This window comes from Chiloscyllium plagiosum, unplaced genomic scaffold (genome assembly GCF_037043375.1).
Source record: "Chiloscyllium plagiosum isolate Xiang-an unplaced genomic scaffold, Cpla_swu_hap1 HiC_scaffold_25, whole genome shotgun sequence".
NCBI classification, from domain to species: domain Eukaryota; kingdom Metazoa; phylum Chordata; class Chondrichthyes; order Orectolobiformes; family Hemiscylliidae; genus Chiloscyllium; species Chiloscyllium plagiosum.
The window spans coordinates 43,331,661-43,357,064 of NW_028270163.1; the positions used below are offsets into that span (position 1 = coordinate 43,331,661).

The 25,404-nt window shown below is 40.7% G+C and overlaps 1 long non-coding RNA gene across 1 annotated transcript in view; it reads left to right on the plus strand.

Moving 5' to 3' along the window:
- Positions 1-24,071: 24,071 nt before the first annotated feature.
- LOC122561930 (uncharacterized) overlaps positions 24,072-25,404 on the plus strand; it is a 259,730-nt gene continuing 258,397 nt past the window's right edge. Inside the window, exon 1 of the long non-coding RNA XR_015761466.1 lies at positions 24,072-24,188. This is a non-coding gene — a long non-coding RNA (uncharacterized LOC122561930). The remainder of the gene's footprint in view (positions 24,189-25,404) is intronic.

Sequence of the window (25,404 nt, forward strand, 5' to 3'; positions counted from 1 at the left end):
TCAGCCTCTGAGTTGTTTTCTTCTTCCACAATTGGCGGTAATCTCTGAGTCAGTAATTTATGCAATGAAGAATCATCATGGGATTTTTGCACATTGCTAAGGCTGGTGCATCAATACCACGGGAGTGACATGTTACTGGAGGTGCGTTTATCCGCATCGATTAAATAAAGTCTGGTCTGCCTCTTCAGGTGAATATCCGTATCTTTTGACATTATTCAAAGAATAACCGGAAGTTTCCAGGAATCCTGGTCACAATTTCTATATCAATTTAAGTTTATACACCCAAATTAACAAAGTTGTACTATTATTGTTTGTGGAATCTTAGGATGCTCAAAATGGCTTCTAAATTTTCTAATGTGATTGCCATTGAAAGTTGTGAGAAGCAGCTAGCCTTTCTCTTCTTCTTTTCTCTTGCTCCCATTCCAGTTCGATAGGTTTTCAGACTATAGTGTACAGGAAATAATATATGGTATTGAATTGCACTGTGATATAATTGCAAAACATTAATTGTCTCCAGCTCTTCTCTGCAGAGTTGAATTATTCTGTTGTATTCTATTGTTCATGACTTGCTGTGATAAGATTGTTATTGGTTATTATACTGGGTTCAGCATTTTAAAAGAACTATTTCAAATGAGCCAGAGTTCTGTCAATTAACTGGAAGAGTGAACACTTAAGAATAGAAAGCATTTCTCCATTTCAATTCTTTTGCCTGTATTAAAGTTAACAGAAATTTGCCTTTCTGATATCCTTGGTTAATTGCCAATCACCGTCACAATGACAAATATGTAGAAATACATGGTGTGTAAATCAGGAATGCTCTGTCTTTTTTGTGAAGATATAGTACTTTGTTTCAATCAATTAAAAATAAATTGGTTCAAAGTTGGACATTTCAAAAAAAAACATGAAATTGGCTAACTTTAGTCCTTGAGTTTTCCTACAATTCTATGCTCATTTGTGAACCCCATGCATTTTTGCCTTTTACATTTAGATCGCAACTTGTTACTTTTGCTATCTGTTTCTGTACTCTCAGTTTCCATTGCATTTTTTCCTAAGCGATAGAAAAGTGTTTCAAACCCGAAAATAAATTCACAGGTTACACTGAACATTAAACACCAATTTCCTTTGAATGCCATTCAAAAATTAACTTGGAATACATGCATTAAAATAAAAGAAAATTGAAGCAGCAACTGTCAAATATGTTTTCCCAATGACCAGATCTAACATTTGAAATAAGAACCGCAATAACTACAATTGAAGGATTTCATGTGACGCAAATTTTAATTGTGTTTGATTGTGTTTAGAATATAAAAAGTATACACTGGAATTCTTAAATAAAGCATATAAAAAACAGACCACCCTTCAAACCTGATTCAATGTGGTGAGTGTTCACATTAATTAAGTTTCCTGATTTGTACCACGGTAAGGCTAGGATTAGCAGTTCAAGCATTGCAACACACTGCTGAACAAAGCCCACATACTGACAATTCAGGAAGGACCTCCATGTTAGCTTCTTTGCAGCCTCATTCCTGGAGCTCAAAGGCCATAGCGTCTGCAAAGCAAAAGAAAAAAATGATGTAGCCATTTCAAGTTTATTTTACGAACCACATGACCTGGGGGAATTGCTACTGTGTTTGCTCCTAATGAGCCACAATTTTGTTCTTTTTGAGCACTCGAAGCATGAAGAGTTCCTCATGGAATTTCAGCCCTCATACTTATGGCCTTTGGAAAGCACAATAAATACTGATGACAAATCTGATTTGTAGAAACACTCACTACATCAACAATGCTCACTGTAGTATTCAGGCCAACAAAGATTCCCTGAGGTCTGAATATAGCCCCTATGGAGCACTGAAATAAGACTTGGGTTAATTAATTAAAATTGCAATGTCCTTTTTTCAATTCTTTAAGACTGATAGTCATCTATGTTTTATGAAAATAAATCCCTGCCCTCCCTCTTACGATTTGATAATGACACAATCCGGACATGCCCTGTGCTCATTTATTCTTTCACTTAATCTAGTTTTTGGGCTATTCAGCAATATTGATTTCCCACAGTTCATGAACAGGGTACATGTTGCTTTTCAATCTGATTGTGACAATGTTTTTACTGAAACATTACAGAATTATTTGGGTTATGAAAAAGCAATCCGGTTTCCTCAGGATCTCAGGCTCGGATTTTAATCCTTTTTCTCTTTTTCACTTTGATCTTCTTCTTTTTCTGTGCAACTCACTCATCTTTACATCGACCAGGTTGTTTACTGCTTTAATTGTGTATGATTTTGAAAGGATTAATGTCACAGACCGCTAATCTGATTATATTATTCCATTCTGGATGAAAAATCAAAGACTGCAGCAAGAGATACTAACAAGATCAAAAGATCACCCATAGCTCCTTGTAGTTATGTCGAACTAGCTAATATCAATATTTAGTACATCAAGCCATGAACAACAAAATTTAATAGAATAATTCTACTTTACACAGAATCGCTCATGCAATTAATGTTTTGAAGTTATATCACAGTGTGATTTAATACCATTTGTTCTTTCTACTAGATTATAGTCTGAGTATTTGTAATGAAATAACCCACATCTTCTTGCCTCTTCTTGTTAAGACGCACTGGTAGCTTATCCTCTACCGTAGTTCACCAAGCAGGCTCTTAAACCCATTATTGAAAGAAGGATTGGTGGCAGCACTGTATCCAAAACATAAACAGATAGTGGTTGATTTCCCAGCATGTATGACAATTGCTGGCCGCACAACTCACTCACGTTACTGTTTCTAAACCGTGAAACAAGATGTACTGCTTGGTTGTGGCTGTGTGGCTGGAATGTCAATGCATACTAATCTAAGTTACATATTTCAGAATAGGAACTCTGTAAATCAAGGTTAAAAAACAGCAGGACAGCGCTTGAGACGTTGCGCTTGGGTTTCGCTATATGGGATATAAGTAAATCTGTATGCGCTATCAAAATCCTGGTGTCCATGGAAAGCCTCTCAGTGCATATCCTCCCATTAGGGGCAGAAGTCAGCAAGATGATGCACAAAGACTTTCAATGCATGTTGGGAAATAATTTGGCATTTTGTACATTTGAATTTCTTTCTGATAGATAAAGTCACCATCGTCCCATAAGGCTGTTTTCTCACGAGAAAGAGATGATTGTCGGCGGTTCAGCTTGAGGGTTACCACTCCAGCAAGGCTAAGAAGGTGGGACTGTCATAGTAAACTCAGGCAGCGTGGGAACTGAACCTGCACTGTTAGTGTTATCCTGCATCACGAACCAGCCATTCAGCTGAGATAACCGACCCCTCAGCCATAGTTCAAGCGCTCTCCTTAAATTGGCAGATTGGAGCAGTTTATCCCCTGGGCCATCACTTTGCTGCCATCTAATCAATGGCCTCTCCATGTCAGTCAACTGGGAAGTCTGACTCCAGCCTGGTAAGAAAATATTTTTTTCATAATATGTACCTGCCTGCAGACCATCGTTGAGATTTATAATTTGGCCAAAACACAGGAACAGCCAGAAAAGAGAAGCACATTTGCAAACTGTCAGAGAAATTACCCAATTGAACAGAGACCACACAAGTGTGAAACATACGAAATTGACAAGCTGTTTATTACAAGCAATATCGCTGGAAGAGAAATTGACTAAGCTGACACAGAACTGAGAGTCTGTACAGGTAGACTAAGGGTTGTCTTCCTTGAGCAGTAGGCACAAGGCAGTTTTATAGGGGTACAGTAATGGGTGTGAATTACAGAACAATCAAGAGTAAAACATAATCAATGAGAGGACAATCAACCACCTGATAGCAGCAATCAGTCTGTGATTGAATTAGGAAATTCTGATCCTCTGTGAGAGTAGGTGCTAATGTCTCTCATCTTGGCATCAATGGGTTTCCATTGTGGTTAGGCTGCAAGTAAGTTACCTTGGTACCTTTCAGTCTGAGCATCCTTTGTGGAGTTCCAGTATGTATGAGGAGTGAGGCTGCCTTTATGGCTTCGGGAGTCGTTGTGCTTCCTGAGGGCTTAGAAGTCTATTGTCAGGTTGTCTCGGGAAGTGTATTCCCCAGTCTGGAAGTGGTTTGAGTTATTTCCTGTTTGCTGCCTAGTGTCTTAGTTAGCCTGTTTGGTCAAGACTGAGGCACTCTGGGTAGTTTCTGTTGTGGCTTAGGCAGACATGGTTCCTTACGCTCTTTGTGGCCATGCTGTAGGTGGACAGGGAAATGGATTTTCTCCCAAGCAATCTTTTTTTACATTTTTAAAAATATGATCACAAGACAGGAGGTACCTGTATAAAGTGTTGCCAGACATGGTTCAGTGGGAAACAACTTGCCCTTGAATCAGAAAGTGGTGTATTCAAACCCCACTTCAAATATTCAGAGTAGGATTATTTCTCCAGATTCCTCTACAAATCAGATCACAATGCAATATTGGAAGAAGGACAGTGGTTCAGCATTGATTTTCTTTGACATGCCTAAAAGGAGCATTTGCTGCACAATTAGCTGACTGTAGGAGGACTCTCAATGAAGTGGCAGCTAAGATGCCTTTTCAGGTCGGCAATACAAAGAGTGCTATGAGATTTGAAGAATCCTCTCTCCAACATTTCAAAATTTCAAAGGAGAAACATTAACAGCAGCTAGGTCTGCAGCATCTGACCCCACTTCATCATGAGCAAGTGTCTCTGTTGCCCCAATACCTGCACGTGCCTGGCTATGAGTGTTAACAGCCTTTTAAGCAAGTGCAATCGAATAACCAATGCTTGTGTATAGTAGCCCTGCCATCCTGCTTCTAAGTAAAAACAATGACTGCAGATGCTGGAAACCAGAGTCTAGATTAGAGTGGTGCTGGAAAAGCATAGTAGTTCAGGCAGCATCCGAGGAGCAGTAAAATCGACGTTTCGGGTAAAAGCCCTTCATCAGGAATACAGGCAGAGAGCCTGAAGGGTGGAGAGATAAATGAGAGGAGGGTGGGGGTGGGGAGAAAGTAGCATAGAGTACAATAGGTGAGTGGGGGAGGAGATGAAGATGATAGGTCGGGGGGGTGGAGAGAATAGGTGGAAAAGAAGATAGGCAGGTAGGACAAGTCATGGAGACAGTGCTGAGCTGGAAGTTTGGAATGGGGGTGAGGTGGGGGAAGGGGAAATGAGGAAACTGTTGAAGTCCACATTGATGCTTTGGGGTTGAAGTGTTCCGAGGCAGAAGATGAGGTGTTCTTCCTCCAGGCGTCTGGTGGTGAGGGAGCGGCGGTGAAGGAGGCCCAGGACCTGCACGTCCTCGGCAGAGTGGGAGGGGGAGTTGAAATGTTTGGCCACAGGGTAGTGTGGTTGATCCTGCTTCTAAAAATAGTGAAAATAAGCCAGCACATCAGTCCATGGAATTCTGTCTCTGCGTGATTCCAGGTCCACATCCTTCAGGGCTTACAAATTCATCCATTGAGCACAAATGCCAGTTCATTGCCACTCATTTACATGGAGTCATCTCATCCCTCCATGCGCTTTTCTGTCTCTTTCCTTTACTTCTTCTTTTCTCGTGTTTTTTCTTTTTTTTTTCAGTTTTTGTTTAGTTTTGTTTTCCTACTCACTCACCTTCTGGAGAGAGCTCAGTCATGGAGGCAGCGACAGCTGCGGGGGGCAGGATCAAGAGTCTGACAGTCTGAGATCGAACCCAGTGTGGGATGAGTGAGGCCAACACAGTGGTGAAGGCGGTCCCCCTGCATCTGCAGCGCTGGTGAGAGCAGGTACCTCGAAGCCTCCCAGACAGCGGGCCAAGGCAGAGGAAATTGTGTCCTTGTTGGGAGAGAGAGCCAGCATGGCTAAGCACTTAAGAAGGACTGTTCAATTTTTAACTTTATTTCTCTATTTTTAAAATTTTGTACCTCGGTACCTTTGTAACTAAAATGGCGATGGAAATGGAGACATCGTACCCTTCCACTCTACTCATGTAGTTCTAGATTTGAGTACGTGCGGCAATAAAATCTAATTCTAATTCTAAATCTAATTCACTCTCAGAAGTGCAAACCTTTAGAAAACATATTAACCCAGAGAAGGGCTTATGCCCGAAACGTCGATTCTCCTGTTCCCTGGATGCTGCCTGACCTGCTGCGCTGTTCCAGCAACACATTTTCAGCATATTAACCCAGAGTCCTGTTAATCCTTTTGGTTAGAAGTAAAAGGTTCCATGATTCTATTCAATGACCGGGATATTCCAGGAGGCAGCAAGGCCAGGTTTACCTGTCTGGAGGCAATGTCCCAGAAACAGACAAGTGGGAACAAACAGTCCAAGACAACCCAGAGATCCTTACTCCTTGCTTAACTACAGAAGTGACCCTAAGCCACACTGGAGTAACAATTTCTTCCCCACCCCACACTCTCCCACTACCCTCCTCCTCCCCCACAATGGAGGCCTGGCTTCAAAGGTCATGTTGAACATTAAAAGGGTTAAAGAAGAGCATTTCCATTTTGAAGTGCCCTTTCCCCTCCCTTACCTTCTGATGTATCTGCCAGGTTTTCAAGCTAAACAACTTCTCATTAGTTTTCCAACTATGGACTGTCTGAATCCATTTTCCTGACAGAGGTGTGAATGGCATAGCATGTTTTATATTTAAATTGAGCTACTTTTCTCTCAAATTATCTGGTCATTCAATAGATGCACTGTTGCGTCAAACTAAGTTAATACAATTGATCCATGAGTAAATATATTATTTGCCCCATTATTGTAATTATTTCTAATCAACCTATTGTTACACACCTCTGGAGGATGTGGGACTTGAACCTGGAACTTTTAGCTCAGAGGTACGAACACTACCACTGCAACACAAGACCCCCATTCCATTAGTATACAATGGTAGAATTAAAGAATTCAAACTAAATCTGGCTACTTTGCCACCAGTTTTACCAAACAATTAAATTAGTCATTGATGTCATACTAAAATTAGACTATTGTCTCAAGATCTATATCCAACTTATTTCATGGAACTAGTATGTTTTCCATGTTATCTTTTTTTCCTGCTTAAAGCCAATCTACTTCATCTTAGCCAACTTGTTATTGCACATACAGATAGAAATATAAATCAGTGCTATCACTACATGGTTAGCTTTAATATATTTGTGTTAAGTGCCATGTATTGCAATATGCAGGATCATTACAAAAAATGAGTGTAAAATCCTATTTTGATTGAACATAGGATATGGCTTACGAGAGTTGAATGCTGCAAAAGTTAAAGGATTTTTTAAAAATCTTACCTCACTCATAAAAATGACTCAAATCCATGTTTTCTTGGTTAGGGAATGAACTTCTAAGTTACTCTCATACTTATCCATGGATGAAGAGTATGTATTGAAAGCAATCTATGTACAACTTGCACTTAATCTTCATGTCTTAAATGGTATTGTTGTCTGTGACCCAAATAAAGGCCCAAGACAGTGAAATCTGGGCAGACATATGAATAATTTGCCAAAAAAAAATTATAGTAGACCAGAACTGCAACAGAACATTGGCAAAAACAGTCAATTTGCAAATCAGGACCTATAGAATAACTCATTCAGCAATTCAGTCTAAACAAAACAACAGAGTACTTACCAAAAGCCTTGAACTTTCAACAAAAAGGATTAAATGTGAAAAATGTGCAGCTGCCTGCAGGTGAATCCTGGCAGTGAACTGACCATATTTTGTCTGTTCAGCAGTAAAGAATGGATAATTGGGAGAATATTTTATACTTGGATGAAGATTTTGTACTTAAGTGTTATGCTTGGATCGTGAATCCTATACACTGGGATTGAATGGGAAGTGGTTTGGACCTTAGTAATTTTATGCTTGGATTTGAATTGTGCCTGGAACAGGTATGATGCTGATTTGGAACAGATTGAATGTGAAAATTATGTCAATAGAGTTTGGCAGGATTTGCAGAAAAGAGAAAGAAAACAATTATTTTGTCATCTAAATTTGATGCTAATGTTGTCTTCCCTTCATAATCAAACTGTGCTGCAACTTTAAATGAGGACCATATTAAGAAGGCAAAATGTTTCTTCACACAAGCACACACAATCTGATTCCTTTCTCTGTTCTTAGACTTCCAGCTTTAATATAAATTTTCAGCAGGTCCTTGGCTGCCTCATGGAGGGCTAAATAATGAGAGAAGTAATTAAATCCTGCACCCAAATGTGCTCTAAATTTTGTTTATTATTTTTTGGAAATACAGTCTCCCTCTTGACTGAAAAATAAAGTATATTAAGAATTCAGTGATGGTAAGGATATAATCAGCACTTTTTTTGGTGTTGTTCCAGTTTTTCAGACTTAACACAGCATTAGCAGCTAGTTACTCACTTTGGTATTTCTTTTAAAAGAATCCATGTCCTTTCCTGTCCTAATGAGTGCCCCCACGGCTGTATTGCAACAATGCCTGTTAGTGTTTTCTCCCTTGGGGAACACAGTTGCACTGGCTGGGGCAACCTTTCCATTTACCCAGACCTGACACCTGAAATGTATTTAATCAGCTATTAACTGTTATAGTACCACAGTGTCAAGTGAACCATGTTGTTCCATGCATGCTGAATTTTGTGTTTATTGTGCTTCAGTTTTATTCATTTATTATGAATGTGTACCTCAGGAGTTCCTCATGTCTTAAAACAAAAGGTAACTAGTTGCAACAGAAGTGCATTCAATGAGAACTGGTTGTTCGCTTGCCAAACCTTCTGCAACTTATAGGGAATATAATTAATTTCCATGGATTAATGGTTTGTTTACTGTCTCAGATTTTAATACCATTTTCCAACCTAGTATCCATCGGAACATTGATTGTCTTTTAAGGTGTTCTTCATTAAATGGACTAGACAACAATAGTTACTCTAACTTAGCATTTTTCATTAACATTATTGAGGAGTGTTCTTACAATCTGAAGCACTCCTGAAGAACTGCTATTGTCAGTAGCATTTTGTAAAATGTTTGTAAATGCTTTCAGCTTTAGTCCTCAAAGTGTGGATCCTCAACTATACTGATCATCCACAATTGAGAATTTATTAATTAAAATACAAATTTAACAGGTTGGATGTGCATATCCATATGTGCAGAGTATTTTGGGTGATAAACGTCTCTGTATTTATGGTGTTCATAAACTTGCTTGGAGCTATGTGAGTGCTATAAGATTCAAACAAGCCAATGTTTAACCTGAATGTGCATGAATGATTGATGACTACATTTGACTGTGTAATGTCCCAGAAATGACATAGGTTATTACATAGGTCATTATGTATCCTCAGCTTTTATATAAATGTAATTGTGATACTTTCAAACCCAAACAAAAGAATTTAAGAATTGTATTTTACTTTAAGTGTTAGTGAAGGTATGTTATCTAATTCCATAGTGTTCCATAGAGCAGAGAGAGGAGGTTGTCCACATCACTCACCTCTTCTGAGGAAGCAGAAGATGAAAAATGTGCACAAGCTCAAACTGAATCTGAGAACAACATACACATTTTAAACTCTTTTATGCAAGGTGCATGTGATGTAACTTGTAGTATTCCTGTCCTTCTGACACTTATTCCACCGACACCTTGTGGTTGTCTCTCTATAAGTTGCAACAACTGCTTTTTTTTGCCAAGGTAATTAGCCTGAGAGGACAGTAACACTTGATCTCGTAACACGCACAAAATCAAGAGAGTGTCTATTGATGTAGAGAGGTTCGGTATGTTCTGAATTAGCCCCTTCCTTGAGGAATACCTATGTTATCTTTTCCAATGAAGGTATCTTTTCTAATGGTAATGGTTGCACTGTGTGTGGATCCTCTTTATGTCTGTGACAGCTCGCATTCCTTCTGTTCTGTCACTGTGTCTTAGTTCTGAATATCTTCTAAAAGCCTTCAGTTTTTCAAATAGCATTCCTTTCTTATGGCTAGACATTCTCCATTCCTAAGAAAATTTACTGCGGTGATTTTTTTGGGAACAAGTGTTTGGCATGTAACATGGCATGGATTGTCCATACCTTACAAAATGATAGACTCTGTTGCTGTCTTAAGGTAATGTTGGTCTTTGCCACTCAGGATCTGTTGAGTTTTTTCTGGTTTCTGCTTCCAACAAGATTTGATTAGATTTCTGTCAAGTTAAGTCTTCCTTGGGGTGTTAAAATATGACAAAGTCTTGTTAAGAATCTCAGTAACAACTCTGTCTTATGTGAATAAAAACTGAAAGAACTGCGGATGCTGTTAATCAGAAACAAAAACAGAAGTTGCTGGAAAATCTCAGCAGGCCTGGCAGCATCTGTGAAGAGAAATCAGAGTTAACATTTCAGGTCACATGACCCTTCCTCAGGACTGATGTGAGCTAGGAAAATGTTGGTTTGTATGCAGAAGATAGGTTGGAGACAGAGTGTAGGGATAGGTGGGGATAGAGCCCCAAAGACAGAGAAGAATAGTTGAACAGACAAAGAAGTTGATAATGATCTGGCTGGGAGGGTGAATAGCTGTTAATGGAGACTGACAGTGGAACACTGTAGCAAGTCTGAGACAGAGACAGTGTTTCAACGAAATTCAGCGCATGCTAGAAGATCAGCATCTCATTTTCTGCTTGGGGACCCCTACAGCCCTCTGGATTCAATATCGAGTTCAATAATTTTAGGGTCTGAACTCCCCCATGTCTTAAACCCCCAGCCCCACATACCAGACTATGTTATCACACTGTCTGCCATCATACACTACCCATTGTTAGCCACTAACAGTCTCCATTAACAGCTATATAACCTCCCAGCCAGACTGTTATTCACTCCTTTGTCTATCCAACTGCTCTTCTCTGTTTTGGGGCTCTATTACCACCTATCATTTAGTCCTTACCTCACCCCACCCACCCTATGTTCTGCATATAAACCAACATTTCCTATCTACCATTAGGTCTGAGGAAGTGTCACTGGCTGAAACATTAACTCTGATTTCTCTTTACAGATGCTGTCAGACCTGCTGAGCTTTTCCAGCAACTGCTGTTCTTACTTCTGTCTTATGTGAATTCTGTGTTTGAAGCTACATTTTCACAGTTTTGCGTTAATCTGTCATCGATGAAATATTCTCTGGGATCATTTGGAAGCTGAGCTCCATCACAAAACCAGCTTGTTCAAGAAATGTATTTGTTCTGAAATTGAATAAAGTAGCTAAACATTTTAGGACATTTTCAAAACAGTCTATATTCTGATAGTTTGTCATTTGATAATATCATCCACAACTGGACTCTTTGAAGATAATAGTCCTTGCTTAGCTTCAGTCTTAGTATTTAATTTGTTCTTTTATTGAATCCCTCCAGTGTGGAGCAGGCCACTCAGCTCACTGAGTCCACACCACCTTGCAAAGTGCGTCCCATCCAGACCCACGGTCTCTAACCTTTCCCGGTGAACCTGTATTTCCAATGGCTAATCCATCTAACCTGCACATCCCTGGACACTGTGAGTAATTTAGCGTGGCCAATGCAATTAATCTGCACATCTTTAGACTGTGGGAGGAAACCGGAGCACCCAAAGGAAGCTCATGCAGACGCAGGGAGAATATGTAAACTCCACACAGACAGTCACCCAAGGCTGGGATTAAAATTGGGCCCAGGATGCTGTGAGGCAGCAGTGCTAACCATTCTTATTTTGAGACAATGTTGTATCATAAGAACCCCATGTCACTACCATTAGGTCCAATCTTGAATATATATTCCTTCACTCACCTTGAATTTGTTTGGAAGTATTATGTCTTTTAGATTTCTTCTCTGTCACATTAATGATTAATACTTCAATATTGCTTTGTAAAGCTTGTATTCATCAATATTCTTTTAAATTGATAGATTTTGTTGCACAGCAATGTCATGGTATGTTCTTTATTTTTCAATCATTTTAACATTGTATTTCTCTAGTATTGCATTTCTGCAACACGATATTGAATTCCTCAATAAAGCCTTAAATTTTATTCTTGGTTACTCTGTGCTAATTTACAGTTCAGGTTTTTTTAAAAATATGTTTACTTACAATACTGGATTTCTGTACTCCTAATGGGTTTTCCCACAGTTTCAGCTTTTGTTGATTTTCTAATAATCAAAATGGTGGCTATCTACTTCATCTATGGTTTTCCAACCTTTCCCAACCAAAATGGAGTTTTTCCACTCTTTCCTGGGTCAAATGTGTGTTTTTCACCTTTCCATCTAAAATCAAATATATTCTTCTTCAAAAATTGCTTCCTTCTGTGCCATAAAAGCTCTGTGAAATCTTTGGACTGTTGTAAATCCCATATGATTAAGGAAGAAGATCTGTTGGGTGCGAGCATAAGAGAAATAGTTAGTAAGTTTGCAGATGACAGCAAAATTAGAGGTGTAGTGGACAGCAAAGAAGCTTACCTTAGATTACAACAGGATCTAGATCAGATGGGCCAATGGGCCGAGAAGTGGCAGATGGAGTTTAATTCAGATAAATGTGAGGTGCTGCAGTTTGGGAAAGCAAACCTTAGCAGGACTTATACACTTAATGGTAAGATCCTAGGGAGTGTTGCTGAACAAAGAGATCTTGGAGTGCAGGTTCATAGCTCCTTGAAAGTGGAGTCGTAGGATAGGATAGTGAAGAAGGCATTTGGTATGCTTTCTTTTATTGGTCAGAGTATTGAGTACAGGAGTTGGGAGGTCATGTTGTGGCTGTACAGGACATTGGTTAGGTCCCTGTTGGAATATTGTGTGCAATTCTGGTCTCCTTCATATCAGAAAGATTTTGTGAAACTTGAAAGGGTTCAGAAAAGATTTACAAGGATGTTACCAGGTTTGAAGGATTTGAGCAATGGGAAGAGACTGAACAGGCTGGGGCTGTTTTCCCTGGAGCATCAGAGGCTGAGGGGTGACCTTATAGAGGTTTACAAAATTATGAGGGGCATGGAAAGGATTAGACAAAGTCTTTTCCCTAGGGTGGGGGAGTCTAGAACTAGAGGGCATAGGTTTAGGGTGAGAGGGAAAAGATATAAAAGAGACCTAAGGGGCAACCTTTTCACGCAGAGGGTGGTACGTGTATGGAATGAGCTGCCAGAGGAAGTGGTGAAAGCTGATACAATTGCAACATTTAAAAGGCATTTGGATGGCTATATGAATAGGAAGGGTTTGGAGGGATATGGGCCGGGTGCTGGCAGGTGGGACTAGATTAGGTTGGGATATCTGGTCAGCATGGATGGGTTGGACTGAAGGGTCTGTTTCCATGCTGTACATCTCTATGACTCTATGACTCTATCTATACTTGACTCCAGCCATCCAGCAATTTGGTTAATGCTTAAATTCCCTCTAAAATGGCTGCACCAACAACACTGCTGTGTGAAAGATGGTCAGTTACCACCACTTCTTCAAGGGATGAGCAATAAATGTTGGCCTTGCCAGTGATGTCCACATCCTATGAACGATTACAAATAATGTTTTGGCATTTGATTTTAGTAACTTGAGGCACTGGTAACCTAAATTTCAATTAACTCCTCCAAAATTTCCTGCTCTAACCACTTGAGGAAAAACCACTGGCTGTAAAATTGTTGAGTGGCTATCCTGGACAGATGAAATCAAATCGTTTCACAAGGCTTCTTCATCTGAACCAGTTGATAAAGTGAAGCAGCAGAAATGTTGACATTAAAATCAGGTTTAATGCATCAATTATGCTTCCTTTGGAGCCCTGTGGGGCAAAATGATCATACTGTTTCAGAACTTTCTATCTTTTAAATGTGTAAGGCAAATATTTACAGATATTGATTACAAAATGGGAATATTCTTGGGTATTGAGGCAAAAAGTAGAACATATAATAAAAGTTGGGAGTGTTTGTTGAAACAGTTGAGCTGAACGTAGCCTGAAATTTATATCTTCAAACACAATTGGTGCCATTTGCAATCATGGCTACCTTGTAGCAGTGGTGTAAGAAATGGGGTAAGGAAAACAGCATAAATTGCTGCATTCTGCAAGGCCTTTCCATTATGACTTTCACAGTACAGGGTGTGAGGTCCATGCAAGACCACAGAGGAGCAAGATTACTTTGCTGCCTGCAGCCTGGAGGTAGGATTTATATTGCTGTTTATCAGTAGAACTTATCAGATAACATGGTCATGTTTGGAAAGCTCAAGGATATTCCAAATACTGTCTCTACTTTATTAGAAAACTAAATGAGCACAGCTGCATTGCTAAAAAGGATTTTGGTAATAGCTCCATTGCCACAGTAGATTCATTCAATACTGTCATTGTGTTTTTTTTATTTCTTGGCATCATATGAAAATGACCAGAAATGATCTTAATTAACACATTGTGAACTGTGGTCTGCGGCGTAAAAGTATCACAAATATACATGCAATTGCGTGTTCTCTGGGACATTGACAGATGATGTTTTTGTGCAGCTCCTTTCTAAGAGCTCATTTTAAATTGATGTAGTAACATTTCATCTGCTGGTGATTTTCCATTAAAAGCACAGCCTCTCATCTAGAAAAAATAGCACCTTCTGGTTACAATTGATTCAACAGTTACCTGTCTTAAAGCTGCCAATTTTTACTTGCAAGCAATTCCTACTTGCTGCAGAGTCTCTGTGAACAAGTTGCAAGAAATGATAGAAGACATATTTTCAAAACCATGACCTTATTGAAAAGCAAAAATTCTGGCTTATAATAAATACTTGAATAGATTTAGGACACATAGTGGGGAGCATTCCTGTAAAATGCCATATGTTAGCAAATACTGTGCATCTAATTAAAGGACTGCAGGATAAAGCACAGACAGTGGAATTGGTTTTGGTTTTAGCAAGGATTTGATGGTCTGAATGCTTTTCTGTTATGTTATAAACTTCTATGGGCACGTATTCATGCAGATTTACAGTACATGTAAGGGATTACTCAGTAAGGTTAATAGCTGTGTGAATAAAGTTCAAGACCTTTTCTACGAACCTCTCCTACCTGAACTCAGCCCAATATCCAAATATATTTTGCATAGCCCCAATGTGTTTACCTGACCAGTTACCTCAAATATTTTTTGTACTTTGAGAAAATAATTTCTTTCTCGCTTGTGAAAAGAGGCTAGATAAAGTTGGGTTATTTTCTTTGGAGCAGAGAAGGTTGAGAAGGGACTTGATAGAGGTGTATAGGCTTATGAGGGAAATGGACAGGATGGATAGGAGGCAGCTGCTCCACTTAGTTGAAGAGTCAATATCAAGGTACATCCTTTTAAGCTGAAAGGCAGGAAGTTTAGAGGGGATTTGAGGAAATTTCTTTCTACGCAGAGAGTGGTGGGAGTCTGGAATGCACTGCCTGGGAAGGAAGTTGAGGCAGGTGACATCACAATCTTTAAAAAGCTTGTGGGTGTGCACTTGAAATGTCTATGATCTGTTTCAGTTTCACTCTCTATTGATTCAGTTATATGCCTTCTCACCCACCTTACTCTAAAGAAGAACAAAGGACTTCTCAACAGTATCATCTGGGAATGGGTGCAAGTTTTATTTGTCTATTTCAGTGATGTTTCTGCCTCTATTGAGGTATGAGGTGAGAGTACTGGAAATCTAGCCTATCCCTATTTTGGAATTTAGAATTAATATTGATCGTTCCAAGTAACTGACCATTGCGTTCAAGATCTAATGAGAGCTCCTTCCTGGACTTACCCCAACATTATGTCTCATCTCCTAGGGTACTGCACACAATTTTGGCCTTCTTACTTGACAGGAGAAAGTAATTGGTTTGCAGGCAATTCAGAGGAGACTCGCTAGATTGATTCCAGAGATAAGGGGTTTATTTTATGAAGAGAGATTGAGCAGATTAGGCCTATACTGTCTAGAGTTTAGAAGATTGAGAGGAGATGTAATTGAGGTATGTGATGCTAAAGGGGATTGACAAAATAAATGTCCTCATATGGGGCATCTAAACTGTGAGGACACAGAATTGGATTATGGGTAGCAGACTTAAAACAGAGATAAGGAGAAATTACTTTTCTCAAAGAGTAGTGAATCTGTGGAATTTACCACAACAGAATGTGGTGGATTGTGGGACATTGAGTCAATTTAAGGAGAAGATAGATTTTTAATTAGTAATGGGTTGAAAGATTGTGGAGAATAGGCAAGAACATGGAATTCAGGCTGAGATGAGATCAGCCATGATTGTATCAAATGCTGGAGCAGGCTCAAGGGACTGAACTGTACATTCCTGCTCTTGGTTCTTATGTTCCTACATTTCTTCCAATGTTGCATTGAAATGACCAAAGTGACTGCTATTACATTACACTTAACACAGTGATTATAGTAACACAGCCCCCTTAACAAAGGCATAACAATGTTACACTTCTAGACATATTAAATTGCAATGAAATTAATCAAATTTGTTTGATGTAACACCTTTCATGAACTTAGATTATACCATAGCACTTTATATACGATATCACACATTTTGATGTCTCATCACGGTTGTAATGCATTGAAATTAGAATTACAATGACTGTGTAATTCACTCAAGCTTTGACATTAACCATAACTAACGTAAGCAGTTTCAAAGTAATCTGATCGTTTGTTGTAACTTGTTTTAAAAATAAGGCAACAAACAATAAGGACACCATAATGTCTACTCTGCATTTACATTTTTCCCTACCCTGGGTGAGGTTGGTGGTTTGGGGCATTTAATCTGGATGAAGTGTGGCAGGTGGAGACCCTGCTAGTTCCTCCCCTCTGCCCTGATTAAGGGAAGGGGTGGAGGTTTGTTGTCAGCCTTCACACTGAATCACTACTTGAGGTTCTTGATTGCCCAAATAATGCACATGTAAAGACCTCATCTCACTACCGCTGTAACCACCTATTGTTGATGAAGGACTTGCCAAGTCAGAAAACAGGAAAGAAAGGGGCGGCATGATGGCTCAGTGGTTAGCACTGCTGCCTCACAGCACCAGGGTCCCAGGTTTGATTCCAGCCTTGGGTGACTGTCTGTGTAGAGTTTGCACATTCTCCTCGTGTCTGCGTTGGTTTCCTCTGGGTTCTCCAGTTTCCTCCCACAATTCAAAGATGCGCAGGTCAGGTGAATTGGCCATGTTAAATTGCCCATAGTGTTAGGTGCATTCGTCAGAGGGAAATGAGTTTGGGTGGGTTACTCCTTGGAGGGTCGGTATGGACTGGTTGGGCTGAAGGGCCTGTGTGGAATCTTAAAAAAAAGCCCAGTTGGCATTGTTTGCAGCCTTCAAGGATGTGTCCCCCATTCTGATTGTGGGACCTCATACCTGAAAGCTGGTGAGGGTTGGTTCATTGAGAGACACCCTACTGCCCCTGTAGGACTGTCCTACCTTATATCGGAAAAGGTGGTGAGGGTTGGCTCATTGAGAGCCATCCTACTGCCCCTGTTGGACTGTCCTATCACACAGTCCCCCCAGTCCTCTGACCCCACTACCACTGTCTCTACCTTGTTGGGCCCCTTACTGATCCTGGCTGTCTTGTAGGTAGATGTCCAGCCACAAACACTGCTCATACAGTGAAGATATATGGCAGCACTTGGGAAAATGGGATTTCAGGCCTGGTCTCCTTGCCCAGTTAAATGCCAGGTAGGCACTTAATTCGGCAGCCTTTCTGAAAAGAAGCAATAGAAAGCTGGCTCACCTATCAGCGGACAATAGCCCTATTGCCTCCTTCAATACCCCTCTATTCCAAATCTATGAACCAGCAGAACTGAAACAAGATAAACTAACAAATCCAGAAATATAAGTAAGAATTAGACTCATTTGGCCTAACATTTGTGGGCGGCACGGTAGCACAGTGGTTAGCACTGCTGCTTCACAGCGCCAGAGACCCGGGTTCAATTCCCGCCTCAGGCGACTCTCTGTGTGGAGTTTGCACATTCTCCCCGTGTCTGCGTGGGTTTCCTCCGGGTGCTCCGGTTTCCTCCCACAATCCAAAAACGTGCAGGGGTTAGGTGAATTGGCCATGCTAAATTGCCCGTAGTGTTAGGTGTAGGGATAAATGTAGGAGGATGGGTCTGGGTGGGTTACGCTTCGGCGGGTCGGTGTGGACTTGTTGGGCCGAAGGGCCTGTTTCCACACTGTAAGTAATCTAAATCTAAGTAAAAAAAAAGGAATGCCTAATTTAGATCACTTGTACGTAGCTCTTATAGATTCTGTTCACCTTTTACCAATGCATCCCTTTCAAACAAAATGTAGCCATCTTTCTCTTTTGCACAGTCACGACCTGCTATATAGTCATAGTCATAAAGTCATGCAGCATGGAAACAAGCCCTTTGGTCCAACCAGTCCAATTAGCCCTATCTGCCTGCTTCTATTCATGTTTCCATCTAAATTTCTTTTCCTTTTTTTCTGCTTGTCAATTGAAGCATAGTTTGTCATTTTCCTATGTATCTGCTGATATGTATTTTGCCTCCATCAGGTTGCTTCATTTGAAATGGCAACGCCAATGTTGTCCATTGTAACATTAGAAACTAACCAAGGAGAATGTGCTTTTGAAGCATCCAATAGACGCCTATTATGGATAGCCATTAACTGCAATTATTATATTGACAAACCCATGAGTGGCTGGACTAGAATAAGGGGATTCATTTATATAAAGCAGCATGATTCATATAGCATGTGATCCCAAGTAAGATGGCATATGGGACTTTATACCTTCAAGTGACATGAAAGCAGTTAAACCAAATCTGGTCACCATGCACAATTTTGGTCTCTTGATTTAGGAAGGATATAAGTGTGATGAAAATAATTCAGAGAAGGTTCACTGGGTTTCCTCCAGGTGCTCCAGTTTCCTCTCACAGTCTAAAGATAGGCAGGCTAGGTGAATTGGTCATGGGAAACATAGAGATAGGGTAGACTGGTAGGTCTGGGTGGGATGCTCTTCGAAGGCTTAGTGTGGACTTAATGGGCCGAAGGGCTCTCTTCCACATTACCGGGATTCTTTGATGATCTTGAGGGACTAAAGGGCCTTTTCCTGCTTTTTGTTTATATTTTCTTTTATTCAATAATATAATTCTACAGGCTGGTTTTACAACAATCATAAAAATTCAAATATTAATCAATGCATTTTCATTTCATGTTGGTTTAACTCATTGAATTTGTACCGTATAAGAATGAAAAAGGGGTCAGTAACTTGAACAATGCATTAAATATGTTTGTAAATTTGAATTTGTTAATGTGCTGAATAAGTCAAATTTGGAATAGGAAGTGATTGTGAAGCTCTCCAATATTTGGCAAAGCCCTTGAGAACCTTTAATTGTTCTTTTTTAAAATATTAGATATTCTGTGCAGTGTAATGGTTTGCTGTCGCACTATATCTTACTGATGTCACTCTGCTTCATTATGTACCATTATTCACATGGGAATTCTTGATTTAAATTTTATTTTGGAAGACGAGATTTAGGCAATTTAAATAAACATGACTTTGATGTTTAAAGGTTTTGGTGGCAAGGATGCATGGGACTAACCCTGGGGCATAGTGCACGGAAGGGATTTATTTTGTGTTTATATTATAAACACATGTTCACCGGGGGGTAAACTGAGGCTGCTATGGGTTCACCACCTTGTGACCCTCAGCAACCATGATGAATTGGCAGCATTTATTGCCCTCTTGTGTGTTAGATTTTGAACTTGGGTCTCCACAGGTGAAGTATAGGGGCCTGGGCCACCAAAGCAGTTATTTAACCTCCCACACCACAGCATTGTGTGTGAACCAGAATGTTTGTTGACTGCACCAAGCTACAGTCATGTTCATGCTTCACTTATTCCATATTTGACTGATCCTATCATATAGTTATTGCCATATGCAGTTGCTGATTTATGCCATTCCATATCTCAAGCACCTCAGAGATCCAGGTACTAATGGTGGAAAATGCATTTTACCTTTTGAAATATTAATGTCCAAGCTGAGTATATCTTTAATTAAAAATAATCTGACAACCTTATGGTGCTGCTTGCTAGATACAATTTACATCACAGACATAAAAATTGCAAATCCTTTGTCAAAATATAACATTTAGTAAATTTTATAATTTTTCTTGTCTGTTGAAGTTAATCACTTCTATCAATAGCTGTATGGATTGGAGCAATATAGAAAATTGCCTATACTTTGGCAAAGTTCAACATCTCACAATATAGCATGACATTATCAACATCATCACAAATAGACTGATGCACGAAAAACTTCTTTATTTTGCATTACTCATTATCCTAAATGTCAAAATCAAATAGCCACAATCAGTCATTTTTCTTAATGCAGCCTGTAAAGGTTGTGTAGTTGACACAAATTTATATTTAGGAGTGTCTGGTTAGATTTATCATTTTGGAAGAGCCAACACTAATTCCTAACACAAGAGAAATTGCAGGAGAAACTCTTGACAGCAACTTTGGAGAGAAGGCGGAGTTAATGTTTCGAGTCCGGAGACCCTTCTTCAGAACTGGAGCAGCTTAGCAGTGCAGAGGATGCTGGCAGTGGATAGGAATGCTCATACCTTCTTTCCAGGAAGAATTAGAGACCCCTAAGACCACCCTTCTTAGGTGGGCATTTAGACGGAGAGCACGTCCATGGTGAAAAGTAGGTAGATGGAAACTGGAAATTCTAAAACTGTTGTGAAGCGTCAGAAGAATTGTGGATGTAAGTGAGAAGGGACTGGTCAAGGGGAGAAAAGGTCACGTCTAGGTGGGAAGCAATAAATTCCATGCAGAAGGAACAGGCAGAATCAATGGGTTTGCCTAGTCAGTCCTGTTCGTTGATTTTGGGAATAAGGTAGAAGCGGGCTGAAGAGGGTTCAGGGGCTATATCCGCTTGGGGGACCCTTCTGAAGAAGGGTCACTAGACTCGAAACATCAACTCTGTTTTCTCTTCAAAGATGCTGCCAGACCTGCTGAGTTTCTCAAGCCATTTCTGCTTTTGTTTCAGATTTCCAACATCCACAGTTCTTTGTTGTCTTAGCCTCTCATCAGCAAGGTTAAGAATTCCAATGAAGCATGAGAAATGGTGGTGAATATTAGATATTCATTCTGGGCACCCTTGAGTCCGTGCTGGGCCCCATCACTGACCATCGTGAATCTGCACTGGGCTCTATCATTGACTATCATGACCTTGCCTATTAACAACTTGCACCCAGACTGTCACCAACACTTTTTAAAAGATGATATCCAGCATCTCGCTTATTGAAACTGCGCTCATCAGATGTGCACACTTCTGTCTAGGCAACCATTTAGTGCTCATCTCGGAAGGAATTTAAGTGTCAACCACTTCGGTGTGAGTTTAGAGTCAAATGTAGGCCAGACCAAGTGGGAATGAAAAATTTCTTTACAAAGAGTATTAAGTAAACCAAATACATTTTTACAATAATCAGCAGTGGTTACGTAAAATAAAAGAAAGAATGCTGATGATCTGAAACAAAAACAGAAACTGCTGGAGAAACTCTGCAGGTCTGGCAGCATCTGTGACAAAAAAGCAGAATTAAAGTTAAGTCCAGTGACCCTTCTTCAGTGGTGCTTGCACTGTTGAATTCAGATTTCACCTTTTGGGATTTGAACCCAAGTCCGTAGAGCAGTAGCCTGGAGTTCTGGATTATTAGTTCAGTGACATTACCACAACACCCCACCATCTTCAGCCGTCCCTGACACTTTCCAATAATTGTATGAGCTCATATCTTCTCCTGCTCCTCAGATGTTGCCAGACCTGCTGTGCTTTTCCAGCACCATACTCTTGACTCTGAGCTCATATCTTGTCTGCCAGTAATTATAACTTCAGTCTGAGTAATAGCTAGAGGAGCCCAACATGAGGGAGGGGAAGCTAAAGAAGCTAAAGCAATATTCAGGTTATTGTTTCTTCAGGAGTACCAGAACAGCTGTCCTGGCAGCAGTAACAAATGTTTCAGGTGCTTCCTTTCTGTCAGGTATTCTTTTTGGCAAGACAAGCATCCAGTTCACTGGATCACATGCTCCTGTTAGGGAATGGACTACCCCAACATCAATGGTAAAGCAAATCAGGGCAAGACTTATACACTTAATGATAGAGTCCTGAGGAGTTTTGCCAAACAAAGCAACCTTGCAGTGCAGGTTCATAGTACCTTGAAAGTGGAGTCGCAGGTAGATAGTATAACGAAGAAGGCATTTGGTATGCTTGCCTTTACTTGGCACTGCATTGAGTATAGGAGTTAGGAGGTCACGTTAGGGGTGTACAGGACATTCGTGAGGCCACGTTTGGAATACCATGTTCATTTCTCCCTGCTATAAAATAAATGTTGTGAAACTTGAAAGGGTTCAGAAAATATTTACAAGGATATTGCCAGATTGGAAGGTTTCAGCTGTAGGGAGAGGCTGAGTAGACTGGGGCTGTTTCCCCCGGAGCATCGGAGGCTAAGGGGTGAACTTATAAAGGTTTATAAAACCATAAGGAGCATTGATAGGGTGATTAGCCAAGATCTTTTTCCCAGGGTAGGGGAGTCCAAAACTAGAAGGCATACATTTAAGATGAGAAATGAAAGATTTAAAAGGAACCTAAGGAGCAACCTTTTCACGCAGAGGATGGTGTTTGTATGGAATGAGCTGCCAGACGAAGTAGTTTATCCTGGTACAAATAGAACATTCAAAAGGCACCTGGATGGGTATGTGAATATCAAGGGGTCAGACGGATATGGGCCAAATGCTGGCAAATGGAATCAGATTAAACCCAATCATACAACTTGTATAGTATAATTCACAACTCAGTCTATCCCAGGTGAATCTCCTTCAGAGAAGTCGAAAATCAATTCAAAATTCAAGCAAATTTAAGGAAACAATCTGTTAAATTCCACACTAACTCTCATAGGCAATTGAAACAAGCCAGGAGATCACTGGGTTCCTTTAGATCCCTGCATTACTCGCTCAGAATAATTCTATTTATGATATCACTTTCAGAGTAAAAATGCTCCTCGGCTCCTCTCTATGTCTCACCCAATGGGATAACTGAGTTCAGGAAAAGATTTGCTGAGTGGGGCTGCATTGAACTCCTAATCTTGCATACAGTGGTGCATCATCTTAACATGATGTGACATTACTGGAACATCTCGTAATGTAAACAAAACATGTAAAGGAGCAGATAAGTCTAATTGTAACCAGCATTGTTAAATGCATCCAAACTATTCACTCCAAACTTTGTAAATATTGCACATTTTAAGCACATTCAGTTGACTCAGTATAGTGATTGGAGCCAGGTGGATCTTATTGACTGTGAGATCCTTGATTGGGTCTTAACCTGGGCCAATCAGGGAGCCCTGGCTGACAGATATAACCAGGAGATTTAGAGTTTCCTCAGTTTAGGGAACTGACTATGTGCTGGCTGGGCCACAGTCAGTGTGTTACTGCTGCTGTTGGTTTCTATTTGTTTTTGGGAGAATCTGATTCCTGAGCTGGCTGGATTATATAGCCAGTTTGTTAACTGGTATTCCTTTTATTGGGGACTGATTTCTAAACTGCCTGATCTAAACAGTCAATGTGTTTCAGATGTAATTCAGCTGTCATCAGGGAACTGTTGTTTCACTGGCTGGTCACAGCCTGTGAGTTCCTCTTTTTTCTTTTACTTTGAGAAAAGGACAATGTTGATTTTGTGGCAGGGCTTAGCCCTTGCATTCTGGTTTTATTTGTTTTTTGAAAGTGTTTTCACTTTTTTTAACATTTGGACTGAGCCTCTGTGAGAAAATACACCTTTCCAGATGACCTGTTCCTGTGGGTAAGCCTAGCCTTTGTCAGTGGACCAGGCCTCTGTAAAGACTGAACACCTGTGTGTAGGCTGGGAGGTGAGCATTTGCTGCATCCTGGAGTTTAGGAGTAGACCCTGCCTTTGGGAGTGAACAAACCCCTACACCTTTACAATGTACTGTGTTCCTGTGAGTGGGCCTGGTTCTCTGTGGATGAGCCAGGACTCTCTGGAGACCGAACACGTATGTGCTGTGGGATGTGCATTTGCTGCCTTGAGGAGTGGACTCTGCCCTCGGTTGTGGACTCTGTTTTTGGCAATGGACTCTACATTTTGAAGAGAATGGTTTATAGTAATGAACTCTGTACCAGAGGGACACTGTTGATAATTAACTCTGTCTTGTTGCTTGCTGGGTTTATTACCTGCACTGTTTCGTGTGTCCCTGGGTCTGGCAGACCTAACTGTGAGCTGGATGGGTCATAGGTCGTCCTGAAAGCTGTCATCCCAAGAGCCAGAGGGTGGGTAGGCCGTCCTGTGAACCTGAAGTTGGGTAGACTGCCCCGAGAGCCGGAAGGTGGGTAGACCATTTTCATCCTGAGAAAGGGTAATCGGGATGGGCTCTCCCTGAGGTGGCTGGAAAGTATGTCAGAGTGGCCGAGAGCCAGAAGGTGCATAGGTGCAGGCTGAGATCCGGAAAGCTTGTGAGCTGCCCTGTGCACTGTCATCCCCGGGAAGGGGATGAGCTGGCCTAGAGGTGGCCAGAAGGTGTGTCGGGGCAGTCCACAGGTCGGGTGGCACATCAGGATAGGTGAGAGCCAGATGGTACATAGGGGAAGACTGAGAGCTGGAAGGTGGGTAGGCCATCTTCAGCACTTTCACCCCAGGCAGATACCAGGACGAGCTGTCCTAGAAGGCACAAAGGATGGTTAGGGAAGCCAGAAAGTTGGTAGACCGTCCTGACTGCTGTTCTCCTGGTTGCGGGGGGAGGAGGGGGGAGGTGGGAAGCAGGATGGGCTGTGCGGCTGGAAGCTGTGTCAGGTCAGACCAAGAGCCAGAAGGGGCATGGGGTAGGCTGCCTTAGAGTGGCTGGAAGGTTGGAGGGATGGGTGGGTCCCTGGGGGTGGGTGAGGCAGTCTGTATTCTATGCACTGTTTCTTAAATCATTGCACTGTCGAGTATGTATTTGTCACTGCTACCTTTGTGATGACTGAAGGTGGGATTTGAGGTTTGTCCTCATTTCCCTGGAAACTGGTTGAACGGTGGGTTTAGGCTTTGGCTTTGCTGCCCCTCTCCCTTGTAAATTGCTCATTCCCTGTATACAGCTTTGAATGTTAATTGTTTGTAAACTGTATACTGTTTAAAATAAAAAAAAACAAGGGATTCACAATCTCCTCACTTGAGAGATTGACTCTAAGCTGGCTGGCTACAGCCAGTGTACTGTGCACCTATAAATACAGGATGACTTGGTGAAAGGATACTGGCCTCTATGCAGTTATTTCATTAACCCTATGCAGACTGATTTGACAACAAAATACTGGGCAAGTGAATCTATGGAAATTTGCCAGAAGAAAATTATAAAATAAGCACGTGAGCTGGTTGGCTTTTTCCCTTTAAGAGCTGTTAAACCTTGGATAATTGCAAATCACAAATCTGAAAAAAGCTAGACTTCTGTAAGTTGAGGGTGTTAAAGTTACAAAATAAAAATGTTAGAGACCTGCGGCAGACTAGCCATGATCAAATTCAATGTGAAACCATCTTAAGCAGCTAAATGACTTACCCTCTTCTTTATT